Raw genomic sequence first — 20,802 nt, 5'->3', positions numbered from 1 at the left:
AGACAAAACCACCGCATTTACCCAGCACTGCAGGGCCACCTGATAGGTAAAAACACGGCCCATTTCCCCGGGTTAACCCCAGTATTCCCCTGGACCTGGGGGGGGGGGGTTACAATTGACTAGTGCACTAAGTTGACAGAACTTGTCTTCAAATAGTATTTGTTCAAGGCAGATCATGCTTCACTTTACCTCCTAGGCAGTGGATAAAACCCACTCATTAGAAGTTTCCTTACACATTATATTTGTCTTAATCTATAATTATTAGTCTCAATTTCTTTGAGTAAATTGTCATTTTTTATTAAAAACAACAACACCAAAAGAGTAACTGATAAGATACTCAACTGATTTATTTTTTTTTGTAAATAAAAGCCTTAAACAAATATTTAGCCAGGTTACTAGGCTTTTCAGCAATGTATACCAGAGTTTTTTACTTAATCTATTTTGAATAATTAGCCTTTAGATCACTCTTCACCAAATGACTCTTTGATGTCCAACTCCACAAAATGCAAACAAGAATAATTACAGTTTGGATCAACATGTCTCTTAATTTTATTTTTAATATTAGTCAAGTAATAACAGAGCCATCTGTATGCAATCCAATGTAAAATTAATGATAAATTAGGTTTTGCTCCCATTTTTACTTTCATTTCTGTGCCAAGCCCTTTTAAGTGCATTGAGTCTTTTGGGAGACTTCACAATCTTTCTGGCGTTTAATCCCCATATATGGCTTTAAGTTGCCATACAAAGTTAAGCCTTCATTACAAAAAATACTGTATGTCTCCACTTTAACCATACACACACAATGAGAGGACTAAAGCATTACCATGTGTCAGAGTTATAGGTCTTTCTTTGCATTTTATTTGTCTAAATGTATTACCAGTCTCTTTAGCAATATCCTTGTGCCTCTTTTAGTACTTGGCTTGATGGTTTGGTTTTTAATACATTGTTTTGAATGTTTTATTTGCAAACAACAATGATGATGATGATGACACTATGCTATGCCAAAGCCTCAACACATTTTCTTCAAACAAAAAAGGACAGTCATTCGGAATAACTTTTATTACATCATTTGAGAAATAAACTCATACAATCAACGAAATAAACATGCATCTGTAAAATCACAAGTCATGTTATGTGTTCGTTAAATTTAACTTAATAAAGAAAATAAATATTGGTTGCAGTAAGCAATGCGCATCACTTCTAATAAACATTCCAACAGACTGAAAAATAAATCAACACAAATGGAAAAACTGTTTGCAAGTCAGCTAGTATCTTATTTTGTGCCTTATCAGATTGCTATGCAAGCTGGAAGGTTACAGAATCACTCTTAAGTCTGTTGCCTAAGTAGAAACAAGTATGGACATCCTTTACCTGAGGTCAAGAGAAAGTATCTTGGAGGTCTTGAACTCACAACCTTGAATTTGAGGCTTATTCTCTAGACCACTTTCACCTTTTCACATTTTAAAGAGCCCAGTTTACAATATGGCATTTGCAAGGATGTGCCCTATTAACGGATTTTCTGAAGTCTTAAAAATTGAACTGAACAACATAGTTCTCCTTTATTTGGTCTGCCGATGCCATCTGTTTCTGTTTTTGTAGTTATCTTCCCTCCATAGTATAGGAAAACCACTTTAAGTGTAGATAAATCCTTTACCATATAACCCTTTTAAAATATATGTTCGGATTTATTTAATAATTACGGACCAACACATGACTTTTATCTTCAACTTCACATCAGTATGTAAGTCATCAAATATTTGAGATGACAAGATGTTCCACTGAACGCTTTGTTTCCATCTTGCACTCATTTTTCCAAGGTAGGCGTTGCAGTTGTGTTAGATGATTTCCATGCATTGCAGGTCAATCCTCATACAATGGCATTTTTGATTACATTCGGATTCCAGTGCCTGAAATAGAAAACAGAAAATACAACAATAATAGGAATTATATTTTCAGATCAATTATTTTAAAAGCCTGTACAACAACAGAAAATTATTCACACAACATTAAGTCCCACACTAATTTAAAGCTGCATCCTCACAGTTTTACTGTTCTGAAACCTTTTTTATTTTTGTCTTTAAACGAGCCAATTGGCAATTATTGTGCAAATGTATGGAAACCAGTGATATTAGACTGCTGACATAATATCAGATCACAGTCTTTCATATACAAGTTTGAAAATTTGGTAAAAATTCCTTCTATCTAGTCATATAAGGTCACACATAATAGAACAGATTTCAATTGTTTGGAAAATATTTTTTTGCTATTGCTTTAAGCCATATAATTAATTATATGTGTAAATTTAATTTAATTACTCCTTTGGGCTTTTAAAGAATGACCAAGTTGAACTGTCAATCTGTGAGAGAGCAGCATTTAGCTCTGGACTACTGGTAAATTGAAAAATATGAAATGAAATTGTTATCATGTTTAAATTCATATTTTGATACTGTCAATCCTTGTTGATTAATTGTACAAACATGCAGGTACTTTTGGGCTTAAACCAATAGGATACTTGACTGTTAAATTATTGTCTGAATTTTGAAAATAGCACAACCATTACCTCATATGCCTTTTTTCATTAGAACAAGCCGGGAATCAGAGTCAGCTGCACCCCTGGTACCATACTCTTCTCTGAAAAAGACAATAAGATTAAAATTTAAATGTCTGCATTTCATTGGCACAGTAAAAATGTTAGCATTTTTCAATGTTTCTGCATCACCACCACTGATGGATATCATATAATTTAGTCTTGAAAGATATGTGTGCTGGTTTATGCGTTCAAACTCATTTTGTTAAACCACTAGAATGAAGATCTAATTTATTTAGAGAACTATATAAGTGAACAGGGCCGAGGCATTCAATTGTGCCATTACATTAAGTTGTTCGATACCAACACTCACGGACATATAAACCATACATCCTTGGTTAAAAGAATGTAAATTTTAATTATAAAAAATTCAAGTTAATGATATGAAATGTATGAGATAAATACACTGAGAAAGAAAGTCTAACCTATTATCGATCTAAGTAAAGTCAGATTCAGACTTATTTGTTATTAAAAAAGAATCAAATAGAGTATTTGTTTTCTTAATTTTTGCCACTGATCACTGGAGCTTCAAAATTGTTATTTACTATATTAGAATCTGTCAAATGAAATAAGACTTTACCCCACCCACTAAGAATTAATGACATTTCCAATTAGTTTCTCATTAGGGCTCTTTTAAAACTATTTATATATTTTATTAAAATACAATAAGTATAAAACTAACACTTACACACAAATAAGTGGTAAAAGTTCGCTCCTCATTCTGTCTTTGGACTAACATATCTCTTGGTTGTTTGAACATCTTCTTGGTCGGCCATGATGGACTATTTTCTTACGACCCACAAAAGGGCCTGGGGATCCCGACAATGGTGATCCTACTATAACTTTTAACGAGAGTTCCCCCTTTACCTGCCCTTTAGTACGACGCATTTCGACCGATTTTTGCTGTATACCTGTTACTTAGATTATGTACCCCGGGGTCCTCAAGAGCAAACAATAATGACAGTAATGATAATAACCTTTAAAAACCAAACAGTATGGTAACATTTTTTTAGAATACACACATACGTGTCACTAAGGTCGGGAGGGGAGGGGCGGATTACAATCAACTAAGAACTGTATTGAAATGGCTAGGAAAATATACGTGGCCATATAGGGTTTATAGGTCTCCGCAATTCTGCGAAATGACTTATCTGTGCCTGAAGTGTAAAAAACAACAACATTAAAGAGCAAATGAAGCGTAATTGGCACTACATGTGTGTAGTTACCAGATATTTTTACACTTTTGGTTATATTTCAACTGTATAGCCGCTCGCTGCGACAATTTATATAATCAGAATTTGTTCTGTAAACCTCAATATAGCGATAAACTATTTATCAATAAAGAACAATAAATACATCATTTTACTAGTAGTTAAAGGTTTATCACTCAATATATATGTTCGTTATAGAACAGAACAGAACAGAACAGAAGTTTATTTCGACCTATGCAACAAAGCATTTCGTCAAACAAATATATACAAGTAAACACAATTTTCGTGCATGTGATCATCGTTACAAGGTAGCCAATATCAATAACAATTCAAGAATAGCGGAAGAAATATGGTGAATGTTCATGTATAATAAAATTGTGAATGATAATAGATATAAAAAGCTGTTTATCTAGTTAATTAGATACATTATTGAAATGCAGATGGTTAGTTGTTACAAAAGTGATTATAGCAGTGCGACAAAACAAGACAATGAAAATCCAATCCTGGATTAATACCCTCATCAAAATGAAAGATCACAAGCATGAGCAAAACAATTTGACGTAAAATAGTTCCGAGTATTTTTTTCATTAAGCCCTGAAATTAATAGCGAATTCTCGAAAGTTATTCAACTGCGTGAAAATTTTATCCTCGTTAAAACAAGGTTGTTATTCAATACCAAACTTAGTCAATCCTATTGCCATACTTCAATCAATTTGTTACTTGTATATATTGGTGTTTTATACCACACAGTCCGATTTGCTACATCAATCTTAGATCCAATTAAGGGTAATATTGAATACCACGCAATTGCAGCCCGGTCACTTTGGAATCTTACCCTAACAATCGCTTGAAAGTTACTTTTTACCATCAAATACACAATTCAGTAAATAAAATATTTTGGATGTAAGTAATTAAGTTTTAGTTAAAAGCATATTGGCCATAATATTCATACGATTTAAGTAAAGCTTAAGTTAAGAATTATGTTTTAAACAAAATGGTTATCACAAATTTAAATCAAAGTTCAAATTGATAAATCTTTTAAAATATCATTCGGATATATAGAGTATCTTCACGTTAGCCCGAAATATTTTGCTGTATGAGCTCATAAAGTTTAGAACAAGACATTACAGACAAATTACAAATTAAAACTGGAAATTGAAACAGAACACCAGTCAATCAAATATGCAACTAATTAGGTGACGAAATTCATATCAAGTCTTATTTTTGAAATTGAGCCAAAGCATGATATTAAACTATATTCTTAATGGCATCTCAAAATGAACAAACAGGATAAAATGGCAGATGTTATTATCAGACTGAATAGGTGAACACTCTTTGTTGTTATACATAGTAAACATAATGGTATTGGTACAGTCAGTATTTAAAAAAACAAACATTTATAAGTAACTGCATATACAATTATGTTTTCTATCGCATATATTAAAATGTTTCTCGAATTTACTTTACTCGTAAGTGAGCCTCCCACTGTACAAAACAATGTTTACAAGCACCAATACAAATTCAATATTAAATAATTATACTTTATTTTAAATATGGTTAAGCGTTAGGATAATGGTTTTGCTATGATTGATATGAATTACTATTTTGCATTTTCATTAAAGATGCACTCTTACTCCCAAATAAGATTTACCAAAAATAATAATATTGTTTTAATATTCCAAAAAGGATGAATAAATGTCGAAAACAATGGTTCTTATGAAGGGTACCAAGTTTCATTTGAAAAAGAAAATGAACAATAAACAAAGTATTTCATCCTTATGAGACTATAGTAGACCACAGTAAAACTTTTAGCATTCACCAATCATTTAATATTTATGCATTTTTAACTATTAAATACACGGTTACACTCTTGTTATCAGTATTTAATATTTTCCATAAATGTATTATTTAATAAGTAGTTAAAGGTTTATCATTCAAAATTGATGTTTGTTAACAGTCTTTCATCACTGGTTTGAAGATAGGTACGCAAACATTTGCTAATTTCAAGACTAAAAAAGTTGCAAAAACGGTAAATCTGTGAAAGTGCAGCTTTCAGCCCAAATCCAGCTATTTTTGTTCGTAGTTTAAGAGATCTGGTCTGTTCGTCCAGTGAGAACACTGCGTAGGAGATTAACAAAACGTTTGACAGACCCCAAAAATGTGTTGTTATCTTTTCAATTTACAATATTAATTAAGCAAGCATTTAAAACAATAATTCAAAAATCAGCTGCATTGAAACGCTTAAGTGCTACAGTTTCGGACGATAAAATGTTTGACAATATCGCCTTTACCATGTTTTGTAGCTTTGTGGTGATTGTTTCGATTTTTAGAAATATAATTGCAATTTAGTTAATATTTTTCAATATATCAATTATATAAAAAGGTATATGCAAATGGAAAATAGGTATATTGTGACAAAAACATGTCATATTGTCAAAATACTTAAAAAATAAAATTTTAACTCTTTAAATGAGAACAGAATTTCAACAAATCTCAGAAAAGAGATTCCTCAATTAAATATGATTTATAACTCATCTTTGTACACCAAACAAATGCAACATAAAGTATTTATTTTCTTCTCTCGCACCTGAAAGCATAATGCACTGAGATCATACAACGACCCAACGAACCAGCAATTGAATATTTAATGACACATGTTATACATTGCACTCAATGGTTGGACTAGTTTGCATTTATAATTATATAATTCTCGGTACAACATTTTACTGTAAAGAAATATTATTAAAAACTAAATCAGTGACATGCCATACCCATCAATTGTAATATTCTGCTCCCCTGCGCGGAACATGTTAGATCCATCATTAATACACACACCCTGTCAATACCATTGATTTTAACACGCGTACCTGAACTGCTGGTCTTTGAGCGACCCAAACGGAGCAGGTAATTACATGCTAACCAGTTAACGATGATGTCAGAACACTTCCGAGTAAACTTCCGGTGTTCTGAAAAGGAAACTTAACCATTTCATCAGATTGATCACTATCTCTTGAACGCTCTTAAATCATTCGTTGAACACATTTACATCTCGATCTAGTACTTGAACTATTGTAGAATGATGGAAATGCCTGGTCTTTCTTCTTCGTCACCTATAGATTCGACAAACAGTTGTGTGGGCATGCTTTTGGTTTGAAGGAAAACTGTATTAACTGAAAATTTGAATTCGTCTGCTTAATTCATATTGGTGATTACTCCGGATGTATTGACCGCACGTGTACAATTCTTACAAGGGTGGTTGCCGTTTTTACCACTTATAAAACTATAAACAGACTCTTTGATGTGAACATTATTTAAAGCTCAAGTTTTGTATTATTAGTTTGAACGTAATTTGGAATAATAATACTGCCATATCAAATCCAAAACCATAGACTTACTTCAAGGAGCCAGAACCTTATATTGCTTTTATAACGTCCGTGCTTTCTTTAAGCCAGATCCAGTATTAAGTTCTAACTAATTGAATTCAGTATTAAATTCAAACTAAGTCATCAGCGTTCAGTAGGTTGTTTCCATAAATCATTTTACCAGTGTTACCTTTTAGCAGCCAATTGTTTAAACAAGTTTACCCTTGGTAAAACTTTTCCGGTGGTTTATTTTCCGGTAAATTGTTTAAAAAGTAATTGTATAACAAATCAAGATTAAATCAGGCCTTAGTTACCTGAGTCAATATTTATGATCGGACAAACGCTCGATTCCCAACTCATTTCGACGATTTAACAAACATATGCACACTGCTTCAATAGAAAGCTACCCCATTATTCGGCTAGAAATATAAAAACACGTTCATAACCACTGTGTCAAATCTACAGAATTTAAAGCAATTTAAAAAAATAATACGCCAGGGTCCATTGCCCAGTACGATATATCATTTTATATTAATATGAGAATACTTTTGAGGGACACCTTTTCGCCCAGTAATCGACCATTTTTGCCTGGAAATGGACCCCTTTTAGATAAGGAATGAACACCTTTTTCGCCTGGAAGTGGGATGTTTTTATTTTAATAAGTCGCGAAAAATATCAATATTTTCGAATGAAATTATACAGGGAAAAAATCAAACATCTGATCTGACAATCTGTATAATATGACTCACGATATTTGATTAAGAACGTATAATGAACTTATTCGCTGGCAAAATAAATATTAAAACCCACTGAAATGGCATTTCACTTTACCAATATTTCGCCCACTTTAGAGATTGCAAAAAATCTTTAAAACGTTCCCGACCGACATAATAATATCAATTTCTATAATCTTGAACATGTTGCCCTGTTTAAACGATTGTTTTATGCAATATTTCACTCTTTTGTTTAGGAGTAAAAATCGATAATCCCCCGCTGGAAGAAATATCGCGCAACTTGAATACTGTTGATAAATTGCTCATTTTCAGACAAAAAAATATTACTTCCCTATTCTGAAGCTTCATTTGAATACAAAGTGCAGATCATAAAAAGAAGTTGCTACATAAGGTATTTTAAGTTTAAAAAACTTGAACGGACGAAAGGTGCTTCCTAAACAGTGAACATTTCGTTTACCTGAGATTTTATTTATTGTTTTTTATGTAAAGTTTCGAAGTTGTATTAATAATATCTGTAAACAAGAGCTATGGGCACTAAACTGCAGTATGAGGTATTTCCATTCATAGATAAAAGGTAATAAAACAGTGTGAGCGAAGCGTTTGGAAATGGTAATAATGGGCGTCAACTGAAGTCTTACAGATAATTTTTTAATCAATCACTAAACCTGGCCGCAACATAACATCATTAGGGAGCCCTTTTCAAACAATGGACATCATATACATACTATTCTAAAAATACGTAAACCGATCTTTTTATTAGGATTATAGCAAGTTTTTGTCAGAAAAAATGAAGAAATTTGATCGGAATATAATGCGTTGCATTTATATATAATTCCGACAAAATAAGGACTACGCAGCAGAAAAATAAACTTAGTGTCTACTTTATCAACACACAGTTTACTGTTACGAGCGATCACTATAGTGTACATGCACATTGTGCTGTTGCATCTAGCTTCTTGTAAGTCAAAAGTCAATTTCAACCTGCAAATAAAATCCTCTTCTTTGCCTTGAATCACTCCATTCTCTGAAACAAGTTCATAAGGTCTGAAGAAGTATTAAATATCAATTTGAAAGCATTAAGGAACTGAAATGACAGACCAATTTTTAATGGGGAAAAACCCCGCAGACAATCAATTTCGAGAACTATCTTTAAATAGAATATATATATATAAATATCCCATTCAAAAACTTGTACTTAATTTTGCCTTTTATCTAAGATAAGGAAACGGTTTCTAGCTTTTAATCAAATCATGTGATTTGATAGAAGTTAAAACACTCCAATCAGATAGCTTATCATACTCCGGTACATTTCCTTCTAGAAGCCAGTTTTGCGAAAACCGCACATACAGTTATTTGTTTTTTTGATAGCCCAATGATCCTATATTATTTTGATTTCATTTGAAAGGGTAAAGAAAGAATGTGCCGAATTCATACTGAAAATAAGTGAACATGATTTTATATGCTTCTTTAATTGTAAAGGAACAAACTTTATCTAGCTTGATTGTTTAAGTTTTTACGAATTACTTACCTGCGGGCAATGCCCACAATAATGATACCATTATACGTGATCACCAGGCATCCAAAATTAGCATCATTGCAAATGGCTCGAACGGATGTCCAATTTTACATCAGACATTAAAGTTAGTTTGTTTGGCAAGAGGTCCATACTTCTTTATCTTGAGGAATATATACCCCTTAAACCGTTAATATCGGACAACCGAGAGTTCACTAACAGCCAACATTTGTTATTTACGTGAAGTTATTTTGTAGACTTAAATTATGATAAGATTGGGAGAAACGTATTCAATTTGCAATTAATGTGGTAAATTAATGAAATAATTCACTAAAACTAACTCTTCCAATTCAGGTAATGTAAGTGTTCTCTTATATTTCACTTTGTGATTGATCTTGTAATTTTAAGTATTTTCATAACAATTATTATTATACCTATAGAAGCCCAAATGATAAGACAATCACATGATTCATTCTTTTAAAGACTAAACAGGAATGCATTTGAAACGAAATACGATTTGGGTCAAATACAGCCGAAAAAAAACATGAATAGGCAAAATGGACATAAACTAGGTTGTCCTCATACAACAATAAAGAGAAGCCAACCTCCGTATCATTACCTTAAATAAACAATAAATGCAAAATAAACTCAGCCCTATACGTCAATGTTCGACTCGACACTAATACCACGCTACTTAGATCTTTGCCACTGAGGAATCATAAAAAAAGCTTAGCTCTAGACAACGAGTTTCCCAGCATGTAAAGAGTGGATTAGCGAGGTGCAAAATTGCAGTATACATCATTTCCGGATGTTTTGTTCCTAATGCAGCCTGATGTCTAAGCTATATTTTATTGGTTCATGCAAATATAACTATGTTTATGGATTATAAATCCCTGTATTGACCGGTCACGATGACACTAACCTTTTAATGTTAAGGCCGTTTACATAACAATTGCTACAATTTTGATTGTGGAAACGCGATGAAAGTATTGAAAAGGGTTTGATGCTGTATCATGGATCAAATCACATGATCAAAGTGGACCAGCCAACATTAGTTTTGTAAAATAAAAATAAAAAAAACGTTTGATAAATACAACCTTAATTAACGAACAATTGTAAAAACTGATTAAAAAAGGAAGCTTCAAGGTAAAAAGAACGTATGTTTTACGCCGTTATTACAAACATTTGGACACAATTACTCGTGGGCTACTTTGTTTTATATCTTGGTTAACGAACCTTAGTACCTGATCCGTCAAATATCAGACAAAAATGTTTCAGTGGATGTATTGCTTATTTAAAATTATCCATTTTTTGATAAATAGGAAGGTTGAAAAGTCAATGACAATTCATTACGTATAACAGTATCAATGGTATAATATAGGAACTGTACGTAACCCAACAATTACACTTGGGACATTCATTTCTTTATTTTACATCTTTTGACATTTCTTTTGACTGTATCCCTTCGACGAGCCTGCCATAAAGTCGTCACAAGACTCGTTGACGTCCTTTAAGTTGGACTATCATTACATAATAAATGAAAGTTATAGAAATTTGGGGCGCTGAAGAGGGGATGGGGTGGAAGGCGTGTAAACTGAAATCAGCATCTTGAATAGTTATTGAGTTGTACTCATTTTAGTTGAATGTCAACACTTTTTGAAGAATTCATATGTACAGCTTAATTTTGAAGCTTTAATTTAATTTGCAGCATTTTGTTGGTGGTAATAACCCAACAAAGAGTCATCCAAACCCGGTTAGTGCAGATTGATACTTACGTGAAAAACTACAGAAACAAGCTCAGTAGCTCAAAAGTTTAAACATAAACCCCGTTTACTGACACTGGGTAAACGCCAAAGACATAGAACCCAAATACAAAAAAAATCACAAACATGGAACAACAGCACAAAACTCCACAAACAGCACAGTGCATATATAATATACTATATAAAAAAACTAGGAATGTTTATTAAGGATTTGTAGGTACCGCATTGGAACGGTCAGTAAAGTGTGAATTTACTGGGGGATTAAACCAGTTTACATGCACAAACCTCACCCTTATACCAACAATCCTGAATAAAGAAAAAACGTAAAAGTTATAAATCTTATCAAAGTATGCATTAACTTGAGGATACTTAATAATACAACTAATAATAATAAAGTAATAGGTAAACCCCAAGTACTTAAATGATTAGGAACCCAAACTCTATCTGCAGACGGAGGAATTCAACTCAGAGCATATAATGCAAATTTTTTTTTAAAGAGACAATGCAGTCATTGTTTGAAACTATGAGAATCACACAGAGCCTTATAACATAAAAGGTTTAAAATTGTGTGATCATAGAGTTTCATAATAAAAAGCATCATTGTACTAAAACTGGGGGAAAAAATAAGAGCCTTAGGAGTCTATATTAATGGACTTCCATAACGGGATCTTATACGGATTTGCCACATAAATAAATCATAAAACAACGCCCACGTACAATTATTTTGACTAATGGATCCCACGCTAATCCCATACTACACCTGTTCGGGGGCAATTAGTAAACCGATCAATCTTCTCTGGTGTTCAGCCGAAGAGGCTAAAACTTTCTACAAAAAGTGCAACATGTTATGACAGTAGTTATTGTAATACTTAAGTTTCATCAAAGAACTTGTATATAAAGATGCATTTCGAAATAACTTAATAGTTCACTCAATAGAATTAATTTCCTTTCTTACTGTCTAAATTAGTTATAAATACATCTTACTTACTGTCTACTTAAGTTATAAATACATCTTACTTACTGTCTAATTCAATTATTAATACATCTTACTTACTGTCTAATTAAGTTATAAATACATCTTACTTACTGTCTAATTAAGTTATAAATACATCTTAATTACTGTCTAATTAAGTTATTAATACATCTTACTTACTGTCTAATTAAGTTATAAATACATCTTACTTACTGTCTAATTAAGTTATAAATACATTTAAATTACTGTCTAATTAAGTTATTAATACATCTTACTTACTGTCTAATTAAGTTATAAATACATCTTACTTCCTGTCTAATTCAGTTATAAATTCATCTTACTTACTGTCTAATTTAGTTATAAATACATCTTACTTACTGTCTAATTTAGTTATAAATACATCTTGCTTACTATCTAATTAAGTTATAAATACATCTTACTTACTGTCTAATTAAGTTATAAATACATCTTACTTATTGACTAATTTAGTTATTAATACATCTTACTTACTGTCTAATTAAGTTAAAAATACATCTTACCTACTTTCTAATTTAGTTATAAATACAATACATCTTACTTACTGTCTAATTTAGTTATAAATACATCTTACTTACTGTCTAATTTAGTTATAAATACATCTTACTTACTGTCTAATTTAGTTATAAATACATCTTTCTTACTGTCTAATTTAGTCGTAAATACACACGTATGCTTTTTAAACTCAATAATGCAATTTCACATGCATCATGCATCATTAAATTCATGTCATATATAACTTGTGAAAGTAAATTTAATCTAAACATAAATGGGCAATTTCATAACTTTAATGCATTCGTATAATTTGATATTTCATAGAAGAGTTACTTGTTTGAGACATTTTGTATTTTATTTCAGTCAGGATATCATCAGAGGGAGGCGTTGAAATATCTGAGGTTTCCACACAGACTGAATATGCATGTTAGTACATTAAAATGAATTTTTTAACACTAACAGCTTTTACTTTTGAGAACACAAGTGAAGCACAGCATGGTTCACATAGCAATCTGCTAATCTGCACAACATTACAGACATAAATGAAATGTCTGGCAGATTTGTTTTGTCTTTAATTGTGTACACAATGAATGCGCAGAAATTGCATCAAGATATCATCTGTTGATTGATTTTGAATCTGGGCATAGTATAAATGTGTTTCTTTTAAATGAGAATTTGTTAAGAAAAACTCTGAAATTTCATTATATGCCTCAACAATTATTGTTGTTAACAACTGAATTACATTTTTTCAGCCAGGTGGACAGTAATTTTCTTCCATTTTAGGGATGTGTCCACTTGGCATGTTAGGGTTCACAGTAGAGAACGCTCAGCTGAAACAAAGGTAGCCATCCAGAATGAAGAACTGACACGCATAAGTAGAGATGTTTCATCTAAAAAGAAAGCAGGCTTTAATGTCAACTTTGCTACGAATCAGGAAAGCAATGTATAAAATGTGTTTATCACACTAGGATTACATACCTTAGATATAAAGCCCTCCTCAACTTCTCCTACAAATCATTAAGTGCCTAATGAAGCAGGACGTTGATATTTGAAATCACTGAAACCGGAGAATGGCCATTTTGCTTGCTATTTGTCAACCAAGGCATGCATTTGGAATACAGGAATGTTATACAGAATGGGATTAGGTCTACAATCAACAGGTGTTGTTTGAACACATAGATTGATATCATGTTCATTAAATTGAGCAAACTTGCAATTCGACCACAAAGAGATAACATAAAAAAGATATGCCATCAGATTACAAAATAGGTTTCCCCACATATTTGATTACCATTGGTGGAGCACAAGAAACACACAAAACGTCCATGTGCTCTAGGTTTGCAAAGACAAATGTACAATGACAAATCAAATACAACTTTAAAAGCTTTATTTGGATGTGATCCAAATGGTGGTTCAATGTGTGTGTACAAATTTTTAAAGATAACTTTCAGATAAAGGATAAAGGTTCAATTAGTGTTTTATGGTGTATTGAAATATTTAAAAAAAAACATGGTCTGGTTAAAGATGGAGATTCTGTAATGGCTGATAAAAGAGTTTGTATTGATAAAGACATTTCTGACCTTAATTGAAAACACTCCATCTTTTGCCTCAGTTAACAGTCAAATGCTCTCATCAGATACCTTGTTGTCAAATAAAATTGCCAATCACAGTTGATATTGAACGTTTAATATGTAAAGTTAAAACATACCAGATGTAATATCATTGTATTCCAATATCTCTGTTTCGAAACATTACTAAAACTTGGTCAGTTTGTTGCATAAGAAAATCCATTGAACTTGTAATAATTACTTTCAATTATTTTTTCTATTATATGCTCCTGTTTTATTGCCATACTCCTTATAAACTGGAATAGTATAAAAACCGCTTATTCAACCAAAGCTTGTATCACACTTAGCTCGTAACTAAAACACTAAAATTTAAGTTTATCAATTTTAGTATGGCAGCACCTGGTTTTTTATGCACCAAATGGTGAAATATAATAATTTGATAATCTGTCCGTCCGTACATCCCCATGGTTTACATTCAATATCTGAAGAAAGCTGTAGCACAGGGACCTTACACTTGGTGGTTAGATTGGTCATCACCAGCAGATGAACCATATCAGTTTAGTTTTGTGGTCGTTAGTTCAAAGGTCAAGTTGGCGGTGACCTTAACCTGAAATCGACTTCGATCAAAATCTGAAGAATACTATGGCCCAGTGACCTCTATAGGCAGGTTAGTCATGACCAGCATATGAACCCTTTTGCTTTTGAGGTCACTGGGCCTAAGGTCAAGGTCGTTGTAACCGTAAGCTGAGAATACACATTTTCCTATCAATAATTGCAAAAACGCTTAGGCCTAGAGACCTCGAGCTTGCAAGAGGTCCCTCAAACAGGACCAGCGTCTTAACTAGTTTGGCGTCAGTAAGGCTTAGATCACGGTCGTGGTTACCTTGAGCTAAGATTTAATTCAATAACCGAAGAACGCGTGTATCCAGGTACCTCCAACTTGGTATTCTAGTAAACTGCATCTGCTTCCTTTAGTTATGTTTAAACAACATTCGCGACGTCTTTAATAATGTGCATTAAAATACGTCTTGTTTATTTAATAAAATGCGCATTTTTTTCTATTCCTACACGGGTTTGCAGAAGTTAGTGGCAGTATGAAGTGTTTGTGCATTAATAGCGAGAATATACCTTAATGAGGTCAAAGGGCATATGAAATGCTTAACAGCCATTTGACAACTATCTCCGGCTTTATATATGCGCCTAAGTATAGACTCACCAAAAATTCTCTGATAAAATATAGCTATGCTTTATAGACTAGCATTATTTATATGCCAGTCAGAGAACACAACTAAAAAAATCAGTGACATCACATGGTTTTATTCTATTTCAGTTTCAAATCGTTTTCGCGTCAAGCTCGTCAGGACATATGACAATAACAATTGGTGTCGTTGCTACAAACCAGTGACCTCATTTGTCTCCTTAAGAAGCTGGCGTTATATTTAACTCTCGCGATAATATAATGGATAAGGAAACCATCAGCACAATTTTGATCTGCACTTTGATTTCATCATTAAAATTTATTTAATGCTGAAATTGAATTAGATCATCGAATCAGTTTCTGTTGACACTAGATATTTAAATCTAAAATGATACATTTACAACATGCATTCTCTTGTGGTAGTAACTCAAAGCCTGTTTACCTAAAAAAACACTTATTATTATATTGAAAATAGTATCATATGAAATTAGTCTACGGTTTGTTAAACATAAAATGTCGGGTATGATAAAATACTCTACATTATTAAATACTCCTAGCATAGTTACAATACAATGTTGGCAGATCATTCCTTCTCATTCTTGTTCGTTGGCCAAAACAAATTTTAGCCAAATTCTTGCAAAAATTGCACTACGTTTGATATGACGGATGACTACATGATACAGCTTTCATTGCATGAATCCTTACTGGATGAGATCGGCCACTTGCGATTACCATTTAACGTGAACAGAAAACAAAAATATAAACCTTTATACCAACGTATGTTTTTAATTAATAGCTACGTGGCCACAGCTTAAAAACGCGCCCAAATATCGCTATATTTATTTATTCACAAAGTGACAAATCATATCCCTAATTGTGTTTTCATGCTTGAAGCCCATTGAGTCAAATCATTATGATGTATTAACATTAAGAATTTTTTTCCGTAAGAATAAACTTTTAAAGTGAAACATTTCGAAATAATACGGCAAAAAAAGTAGTACGGCATATGAAAATTATTAGCAGAAATGCTCAAAGTTTCTTTGAAACATAAAGAAGTAGCGAAGCTGGAAAAAAAATCTTTGAGTCACATGTACCATTAGATCCATGTAAACACAATAAAGAGTTAAGATAAAATGAATAATAGTTAGCTTATCGTGTCAATTTTCAAGTCTTCGTTTATAGAAGTTAAATTATATCATTTTGAGTAAACTGCTTTTTATTGGCAAAACTGATTAGTAGTAATCCCTTGCTGGCGTATACGCACCGCATTGTCATTGCAACACCGTCAGTATTATAATACATCAAGACACGAGACGGTTTTGAAACCTTAACTGATGTGTTCGCGCTAACACATGTGGTGTACACCGGTTAACGAGCACTTGGGACGACATTTGGCCTTTGCGTTCTTGAATATTTTTACCAGTGTATTTCTGTTTTTCATTTAAAAATCTTACGTGTTTATTAGTTTAGTCTTTTGATTTAACATAGTTGTTGTGCGTGTGGATATGTTATTTGGTTAGACTTTGTTTTACACTGATCGTTGAGTGTGTAAACATTTTATCTAAAATAGACTTTGTTTTCCTCTGGTCTTTTTTGTGTAATTTTTAAGTTGTTGATTTTGGTCAAGTTGTGTTTGTAAACATGGTATCTTGGTTATTCTTCAATTTACCCTGATTTGTGTGAGTTTAAACATGTTACCTCATAAAGACTTTTTTATCCGTATCATTGTGTCTGTACATATGTTATCTCGTTTTGTCATTGAATCTCATTATTATTGTATTTGTAAACATGATATCTCGTTATGTCTTTGTTTAACCCTGGTTTGCAAACATGTAAGATCGTTTAGTCGTTGTTTTAGCCTGGCCCTTGTCTGTATAAACAAGTTATCTCGTTTAGTCTTTGTTCTATCCTGGTCCTCGTATAAAATGCTGTCACGTATAATCTTTGTTTTCACTGGTCTTTGAGTGTGTTAATTTGTATACTGTTTTTTAAGGCTACTTGGTGTTTACCTGTTGTTTGCGTAGATTTATTAGAATTGAAATTAATGAACAGCAATTGTAACCAATTATTTATAAAACTATGGAGCAGCTGGAAGCAAAGCCACAAATCTTCACATGTTTATGTTCACAAGATAATTACTATACATTTATTCCATTATCAATAATTGGTTAAAAAGATGATATAGCATAGTGTTCTTAGAGCAATATTTTTAAGCTTTGAAGTCAGTAGAATGTTCCCGCTGTTAAATGACACGATCAATGGCGTATCATAAGGATGGTTGGATATCAATATTAAAAAACAACAACATTGTTTATGAAGTAATGCTCGGTAGAGGCGTAAAATTAGCGGGGGATGCAATCAGTTGATATATATAAATGTACTGTCACAAGACATGGGTTTAATTCCGACAGCGGTAATAGTTATTGGAGCCGTGGACCAATCTTACGAGATAGTGGCAGATAACCAGGCAACTTCATCACTCTGTATAAAGTCTTTCTCTTAGATACGCTTCTGAATCGAACAGGACAATAACTAATAAAACTAAAAGAGTGGTATTTATAAGTCTTTGAAATAAAGCCGTCTTACATTGATCAGAAGCCTTTAAAATTGGAATTATTAAATTTTGACATGATCATAATGACTTTTCTATGGATATTATAGTTGTTTGCAATAGTCAACGCAGGAAATTGATATTGAAATATCATTTTACATAAATAAATATGGTTTGAGAAACAGTAAATTACAAAACAAATTAATTCATTTTGCTCTGAAATATCGTCTGTTCAACGAACGAAATGCTTCAAAGTGCTTTCACGTATTTATAATATTCTGGGATTTCGTATGAAAAAACTTGAATCCACAATAGCGAACTAAAGAATAAAATCTAGAAAAAGCATTATTCAATCTGATCAGTTTGGCGGATAAAGACAGAACAAGAAATCAACATGCAAATTATAATTTTGGAATTTGGTGGCGTGTTACCATATTTACGACGAGGGATTTTGCTGTTTATTCTTCTCGATATCTACATTTTACACGCATGCGCAGGTAAATAAAAATAATGTAATATATTGCCTATTATGCCATTTAATGTTTGTTAATATAATTTAAACAAATGAAGGTAATTAATGTTTCATGTAAAACCGGTATTTATAAATGGATACTTAATTCACAAGTCTTTATTTCTCTCTAAAACCTATGATAATACATATTTAAATAATAAAAGAATTTAATTCCTGTATGTTACACGGCACTCTTTCATTTTTTAGCAAGTCAGGTTCCCGGTTCCCTAGAAAAATGAATGATTCCAAAAACAGACTTATACTTACAAGGTTATTAACAATGGCATTTACATCTATGAAATTATTCCAAAACGGACATTTACTTTGAAAATTATTTTAATAAAACATTTGCATGATATTGTAATTATTTTTAACCATTGTATCATGGTTTTATCTGCTGTCATCATTGGTTACGTCATGAACAAAACGGCGCTAGCATGATATAGCAATTGGGTTTAAGCCATTTCAAGTCATTAAACTTACATATATTTTAAAAAGCTTTCCAACGATGTATAAAAACAAATCTTCTAACGTAATGGCTGCATAATTATCAAAATTTATGTTTTTGTATTTTTTCATATGTTCGGAATCCATTTATTTTATATGTCTTATAAAAAGACACAAAATGATGAAATGAACACACAATAATTTTGTTGCATAGTTTTATTTTAAATGAGAATCATTTGTAGTTTTAGATATTTTAATCCGTACTTTTTTGTGAAATAAAATTTAGGGTTGACTTATAGGAACATCATTCAAAAGTAATCTAATCCGAGAAATTATATTTGCTAAGTAACGAAGTTTTTTTAAAAAATAATTTATATTCAGACAGCTTAAGAGATTGATATTTCAGAATAACTCGTTCAAAATCAATCAAACTGAATTTCTTAGCAGTTCTAAGCATAACTTTAAATGATCATATCTTTGGCAAAGGAAGAAGTGTAAAATCATGCAGTTTATCAATTAAATTCCCTTTTTGACAAAGAACAGCTAATACTGGATATAATACAGAATATTGGAGACGAGCTGTCTTGTCAAATTATAAATACGTACATCAGATTTGAAGATCAAAGAAACCAGTTTCTGTACATAACAGGAGCTAATGTGTCCTGCTGTTACAATTAACAAGCCTAGAAACATTTGGACGATATTTCGTCGATTTGATGGCAAGGTCCAAATGTTCATCCATTTTCCATTTAGATTAGAAAATGAAGTCAGAAAATTTCCAGAACGGTTGGACCGAACGTGCTGCAGTTTTAATGCTTTCTGTTTTATTAAATACGTCATAGATGATTATTTTCATGAAATATCCGTATCAATGTTTCATCTTTATGGCTAAAATTCTAAAATTCAAAATTCATATGCCAATGAACATTTTTCAGTTGTCAGGGCCAAAGGAATGTTGCACAATAATGGAGGAGTTTGGAAAAAAAACACAACAGTATTATGTGAAATACTCAAAAGGAGTTGATTGGTTTTTATTTATTTATTTTTATCCTGAAATAGAGAGCCACCCCAATAAAAATTGGGGAGGGGGGGCGAGTTGTGTATAGATTTGCCCTTTTCCGTACGTGCGTCAGTCCCTCCGTGACTTCGTCCCTTAGTATAATGCGGCTTGTCTCGCTCAAATCTCCAAAACTGTATCACCTTTCATTTTTTATAAGGTTTATATAAGAACGTTTTCATTGGAGGATGGTATTAAAGTAATGTTCTGTATAAAACGTTAAATTTGTAAACTACGTACTAAAAACACTTAAAATACACTCTTGATTATTTCCAAATGAGATGTACCAAAAAAGTAATTCAATTGTTTTAATTTACCGAAAAGAATGAATATAAATCGAAAACAACGGTTCAATGAAGGATTCCATGTTTAATTTGCAAAACAAGGTGCAGAAAACATGTTATTTATGCCTTATGAGATGATAGTATATTAATTTACTAAAAATATCTTAGGACCCACCGGTCATATATAATATATGTGCGTTTTCACTATTAAATACACAGTTACAATCTTGTTATCAGTAATTTATATTTTCCATAAACGCATTATTAAGTAAGTAATTAAACGTAAATAATTTGATTTGAATAAGTGTGACTTAAAAAGTATGGTCGGCGCCTATTTTGTAGGTAGGGTTGGGTAACCCGAACCAGATGTATTTTAAGGCCCTAGCGTAATAACACCTTTGAGAAATGTTCATGTGTTGTGCACCTGCGGTTTCGGTTCCCGCTACCCTTTGCAAAAGCAGAGTAATGCCCATTGAATTAGCAAAGAAAATACATTTCTGGACTTGTGTTGC

At 32.1% G+C, this 20,802-nt stretch overlaps 1 long non-coding RNA gene across 1 annotated transcript; it reads right to left on the bottom strand.

Moving 5' to 3' along the window:
• Positions 1 to 1,693: 1,693 nt before the first annotated feature.
• LOC128230275 (uncharacterized) lies at positions 1,694 to 3,358 on the bottom strand. Its single transcript, XR_008260193.1, has 3 exons — positions 3,276 to 3,358; positions 2,561 to 2,631; positions 1,694 to 1,907 (listed from the first exon to the last, which is right to left on the bottom strand). It is a non-coding gene; the product is annotated as an uncharacterized LOC128230275 (long non-coding RNA).
• Between the last annotated feature and the right edge of the window lie 17,444 nt (positions 3,359 to 20,802).

The sequence above is a fragment of the Mya arenaria genome, chromosome 4 (assembly GCF_026914265.1).
Source record: "Mya arenaria isolate MELC-2E11 chromosome 4, ASM2691426v1".
NCBI classification, from domain to species: Eukaryota; Metazoa; Mollusca; class Bivalvia; order Myida; family Myidae; genus Mya; species Mya arenaria.
Note: the sequence above shows the minus strand (reverse complement) of the source record. Positions and strands in the feature narration are given on the sequence as shown.